Below are 6,591 nucleotides of genomic sequence, written 5' to 3' on the forward strand. Positions count from 1 at the left end.
TGGTCAATTTAGTCCTCTGATTAGTCCCTAATAACTAGGATCTAGATTACCACAGTAACGGCTAGTTAAGGTGTAACTCATTTGGAGTTCTTGCCAGTGGAGCAGTTGGCAGAATTCATTGTTTTGCAACATTAACTAGACAGTAAACATGTTAAAAAGACATTTATTAACAAGTGTAAAGGTTTACAGGTCTGTGGGGGGGCTGCCAGTTAACGAAGAACTAATTAGAAGACTAGAAGATCTACCGAGATGGCTGACTGTGTGAGTGTGTGTGTGACAGTGAGTGTGTGTGTGCGTGTGACAGTGAGTGTGTGTGTGTGTTTGTGACAGTGAGTGTGTGTGTGTGTGTGTGTGATGAGGTGCCAGGTTACAGGAGGCTCACAGCCTAAATTCTAGATCACAGCAACCTCCACTCGTGGTTCTGTGAGTAGTTAGCTTAGCTGGTAGCTTAGCTGGTAGCTTAGCTGGTAGCTTAGCTGGTAGCTTAGCTGGTAGCTTAGCTGGTAGCTTAGCTGGTAGCTTAGCTTCGCCCGCCCATGGCCACACGGTGGTGTTGGTTTTGGGGGAGGAGCTGTTGCTTTCAGAGATGGTGGAAAACTAAGATGAGAATTCCAACTTTTGAAACTTCCTTATTCTTTAACAGGTGACCCAATTTCCTTCACTCAGATGAACAGTGTTTAATATTGTGGTAAAATCTGCTACTTTGCTAACGCTACTTAGCTAATGTCTCTCATCAGACTGGGAGCTGTGCTGCTCCGGTGGCTCCGCGTCTTCACCACAGCTCTGTCGCTCTACCACAGAGGAGCTCTGGCCAGAGCACCTTTCCACCTGTGGGACTCTGCCACCTGAAACAGGGCGTTAGCATTAGCATGAGATGCAGAACGATGATTAACTGCTCCTTTAAGGGGCAGCAGCTCCAGCACCGAGCTGCTGCCCCTCGTTAAGGTTAGGGTTAAGGTTAGGGTTAAGGTTAGGGTTAACCTTAACCCTAACCTTAACCGTTAGGAGGCACCTGCATTCGCTGCTGCAGGAATCCCAACTTCTGTCCGAGACACTCGAGCTCCTGAAAGAGGAGGTAAAAGGCTCCGATGAGTGGAGGCTGTGGGGGGATGGCGGGTGACGGCGGGCGATGGCGGGGGACGGCGGGTGATGATGCGGGGGATGGCGGGCGATGGCGGGGGATGGCGGGGGATGGCGGGGGATGGCGGGCGACGGCGGGCGACGGCGGGGGACGGCGGGTGACGGCGGGTGACGGCGGGTGACGGCGGGGGACGGCGGGGGAGCACGGACGTTTACCTGGCTCAGCGTCTCACTGCGCTGGAGCTGGAGCTGAGGCAGAAGCTCCTCCAGCCTCTGAATCTGTAATTAGACAGAGCTGCTGAATATATGCGCCTCCTGTGTCCGTTACCATGGTGACATCTACTGTTAGCAAAAAGGTTGATGTCTACCCTCTTGTCAATGGCCTGCAGTCTCGCTTTGATGCTCTCGTTGATCAAAGCCGCGGGAATCGTCCTGGGCCGGGGGTGCACTGAGGAAGAGAACAAGAGTGGTCCGACCCACATCAAAGCTCTGGCAGGGTTAAACACCTCTTTGATGTTCAGGGCTCAGGCAGGCCGATATGAAGGTCCCATTGATAATTATCCATCCCAATTAATTATTACTAAACAATATGATCTACGCACAGTAGATCACCTCACACACCACCGTTCTGAGGAGGGCAAAGATTTACAATTTGTTTAATTACTGTCATAAAATATACCAAGTGGTCAATTTAGTCCTCTGATTAGTCCCTAATAACTAGGATCTAGATTACCACAGTAACGGCTAGTTAAGGTGTAACTCATTTGGAGTTCTTGCCAGTGGAGCAGTTGGCAGAATTCATTGTTTTGCAACATTAACTAGACAGTAAACATGTTAAAAAGACATTTATTAACAAGTGTAAAGGTTTACAGGTCTGTGGGGGGGCTGCCAGTTAACGAAGAACTAATTAGAAGACTAGAAGATCTACCGAGATGGCTGACTGTGTGAGTGTGTGTGTGACAGTGAGTGTGTGTGTGCGTGTGACAGTGAGTGTGTGTGTGCGTGTGACAGTGAGTGGGGTGTGTGCGTGTGACAGTGAGTGTGTGTGTGTGGTTTGTGACAGTGAGTGTGTGTGTGTGTGTGTGATGAGGTGCCAGGTTACAGGAGGCTCACAGCCTAAATTCTAGATCACAGCAACCTCCACTCGTGGTTCTGTGAGTAGTTAGCTTAGCTGGTAGCTTAGCTGGTAGCTTAGCTGGTAGCTTAGCTGGTAGCTTAGCTGGTAGCTTAGCTGGTAGCTTAGCTTCGCCCGCCCATGGCCACACGGTGGTGGGTTGGTTCTGGGGGAGGAGCTGTTGCTTTCAGAGATGGTGGAAAACTAAGATGAGAATTCCAACTTTTGAAACTTCCTTATTCTTTAACAGGTGACCCAATTTCCTTCACTCAGATGAACAGTGTTTAATATTGTGGTAAAATCTGCTACTTTGCTAACGCTACTTAGCTAATGTCTCTCATCAGACTGGGAGCTGTGCTGCTCCGGTGGCTCCGCGTCTTCACCACAGCTCTGTCGCTCTACCACAGAGGAGCTCTGGCCAGAGCACCTTTCCACCTGTGGGACTCTGCCACCTGAAACAGGGCGTTAGCATTAGCATGAGATGCAGAACGATGATTAACTTCCTCTTTAAGGGGCAGCAGCTCCAGCACCGAGCTGCTGCCCCTCGTTAAGGTTAGGGTTAAGGTTAGGGTTAAGGTTAGGGTTAACCTTAACCCTAACCTTAACCGTTAGGAGGCACCTGCATTCGCTGCTGCAGGAATCCCAACTTCTGTCCGAGACACTCGAGCTCCTGAAAGAGGAGGTAAAAGGCTCCGATGAGTGGAGGCTGGGGGTGGAGGTGACGGGTGACGGGGGCGGGTGAGGGCGGAGGGCGGAGGGGGGGGGGATGGGCGTGATGGCGGGGGAGGGATGGCGGGGGATGGCGGGGGATGGCGGGGATGGAGGGGGGATGGACGGGCGAAGGGGGGCGAAGGCGGGGGACGGCGGGTGGGACGGGGGGGTGACGGGGGGTGAAGGCGGGGGGACGGCGGGGGAGCACGGACGTTTACCTGGCTCAGCGTCTCACTGCGCTGGAGCTGGAGCTGAGGCAGAAGCTCCTCCAGCCTCTGAATCTGTAATTAGACCGAGCTGCTGAATATATGCGCCTCCTGTGTCCGTTACCATGGTGACATCTACTGTTAGCAAAAAGGTTGATGTCTACCCTCTTGTCAATGGCCTGCAGTCTCGCTTTGATGCTCTCGTTGATCAAAGCCGCGGGAATCGTCCTGGGCCGGGGGTGCACTGAGGAAGAGAACAAGAGTGGTCCGACCCACATCAAAGCTCTGGCAGGGTTAAACGCCTCTTTGATGTTCAGGCTTCTTCACATTGATACACGTGTCCCAGACAAGGTCATTAAATATGAGTGTGTGTGTGTGTGTGTGTGTGTGTGTGTTGTGTGTGGCGCGGGGGGGGGGGCTTGGGGATTTTAGCTGATCCCCAAATTTCAAGACGTGGCTGTAAAGCGGCTTTAGATTAAGATTAATGGTAGGAAGCAGAATAATAAATGATGCCTATGAAGGTCCCCACTAAGATAGAAAAGGACATGTGTGTTTCTTTCTTGGTGGGTTCCTGTTGGGAGAAAAGATCTGAGGGTGACTTGAAGCCGGTTCCCTCGTCTGAAGGAACCAGCTGATGTCTGCAGTCGTGCTGTCACGTCCATTTTTAGCTGAGAGGAAGTCATGAAACCCAGTGATGAGGAGGAGGAGGAGGAGGAGGAGGAGGAGGAGGAGGAGGAGGAGAGGAGGAGGAGGAGGAGGAGATCCTCTTCCTGAAACCTTCCCCAGCGTTTCGAAACATCTACCCGTGACACACAAGTTAAAAACAAGGTTCCCTCTTACCGTGCTGGAAGATCTTGGCTACCTCAAGTGCATGAGGCCTGTGGGCAGAGACAAAATGGGATCTATGAGGAACTGATGAGGAACTGATGAGGAACTGATGAAGAACTGATGAGGAACTGATGAAGAACTGATGAGGAACTGATGAAGAACTGATGAGGAACTGATGAGTAACTGATGAGGAACTGATGAAGAACTGATGAAGAACTGATGAGGAACTGATGAAGAACTGATGAAGAACTGATGAGGAACTGATAAGAACGATGAGGAACTGATGAAGAACTGATGAAGAACTGATGAGGAACTGATGAGGAGACTGATGAGGAACTGATGAAGAACTGATGAAGAACTGATGAGGAACTGATGAAGAACTGATGAGGAACGATGAGGAACTGATGAAGAACTGATGAGGAACTGATGAGGAACTGATGAAGAACTGATGAGGAACTGATGAGGAACTGATGAGGAATGAGCAGATGTGGAGGAGGGACCCAAAGTCCACCGTCCAGACTCTCACCTGTGTTTGGTGTTGGTAGGAAGAGAGTTGTTGAGAGGGATCAGGGAGCCGCGCTGGTTCCTCATCTAGACACAAGGAGACAAAGTGGTGACTGGTGACCCAACCCCAGTGTTCCAGCCAAAATCCCCCAGCAGCCCCGCCCCCCCCCACCCCACCCCCAGCAGCCCCCCCCACAGTCCACCCCCCCCCCCGCCATCAATCACCCCCCCCATCAGCACCCCCCACCCTCACACCCCCCCCCCCCCCCAGCAGCCCCCCCCCAGCTCACCCCCCACCCTCACCACACACCACCCCCCCCCCAGCAGCACCCCCCCAGTACCTTAAAGATGAGGCTGGTTGAGGTCAGACCAAAGCTGCTGGAGATTATCTGGAGACAAAGACGGTGAAGGAAGGACTGAAACTCCACTTGTTTGGTTCTAGAAGAGAGAAGAAGCTCAGCTCACCTGTCTGGTCCAGGTGCCATCAGCTGCTGGTGGGACTGACACTTCCTGCAGAGCCAAAGGCTGCTCGTCTGCAACAGGAGCCCAACATTAGTCCACCAGGCACTAGTCCTCCTCAGCCTGGAGGCCTGAATATCTCCTGGATTAACCAGACGGCAGTTCACTGACAACTGGTGACCAGTCTGTGGTGACCAGTCTGTGGTGACCGGTCTGTGGTGATCGGTCTGTGGTGGCCAGTCTGTGGTGGCCGGTCTGTGGTGGCCAGTCTCTGGTGACCGGTCTGTGGTGGCCGGTCTGTGGTGACCGGTCTGTGGTGGCCAGTCTCTGGTGACCGGTCTGTGTGACCCGTCTGTGGTGACCGGTCTGTGGTGGCCAGTCTCTGGTGACCGGTCTGTGGTGACCGGTCTGTGGTGACCGGACCCGGTGAAATCCAGTACTGACCCATTTGGAAGGTTACTGGACCCACTGGTGATATATAATAATAATAATAATAATAATCATAACAACAACAACAACAACAACAATAATAATAATATATCATAATCATAATCTAATCATATAATAATAATAATAATATTAAAATAATAATATAATAATAATAACCATGCCACTGAATGCAGGGGGTTCCATTCCAACATCGGTGCCTCATAGATGTTCCGCGAGTGGTTTTAGCCACAACAGCGAAGGTTCATGAGCAAAAAGGCCGAGAGGAGCGAGTTTGAGGAGGATTCATGAGAACTGATAGAATTCTGAAGCATCTTTCTCCTACTCACATGAACACCGATCACACGGCAGCACCTTTAAACAAGATTAGCCAAAAGATCAGAGATAACCACGTCCAGGACCATGACGACCCCCCCCCAGGTGATGGACTCTGGTGCTGCTGAGCAGAGGCTGACCATGGGCACCACGTCCAGGACCATGACGACCCCCCTCCCAGGTGATGGACTCTGGTGCTGCTGAGCAGAGGCTGACCATGAGCACCACGTCCAGGACCATGACGACCCCCCTCCCAGGAGATGGACTCTGGTGCTGCTGAGCAGAGGCTGACCATGAGCACCACGTCCAGGACCATGACATGACGACCCCCCTCCCAGGAGATGGACTCTGGTGCTGCTGAGCAGAGGCTGACCATGAGCACCACGTCCGGGACCATGACGACCCCCCTCCCAGGAGATGGACTCTGGTGCTGCTGAGCAGAGGCTGACCATGAGCACCACGTCCGGGACCATGACGACCCCCCTCCCAGGTGATGGACTCTGGTGCTGCTGAGCAGAGGCTGACCATGGGCACCACGTCCAGGACCATGACGACCCCCCTCCCAGGTGATGGACTCTGGTGCTGCTGAGCAGAGGCTGACCATGGGCACCACGTCCAGGACCATGACGACCCCCCTCCCAGGTGATGGACTCTGGTGCTGCTGAGCAGAGGCTGACCATGAGCACCACGTCCAGGACCATGACGACCCCCCTCCCAGGTGATGGACTCTGGTGCTGCTGAGCAGAGGCTGACCATGGGCACCACGTCCGGGACCATGACGACCCCCCTCCCAGGTGATGGACTCTGGTGCTGCTGAGCAGAGGCTGACCATGGGCACCACGTCCGGGACCATGACGACCCCCCTCCCAGGTGATGGACTCTGGTGCTGCTGAGCAGAGGCTGACCATGGGCACCACGTCCGGGACC

This window comes from Takifugu flavidus, chromosome 5, assembly GCF_003711565.1.
Source record: "Takifugu flavidus isolate HTHZ2018 chromosome 5, ASM371156v2, whole genome shotgun sequence".
NCBI classification, from domain to species: Eukaryota; Metazoa; Chordata; class Actinopteri; order Tetraodontiformes; family Tetraodontidae; genus Takifugu; species Takifugu flavidus.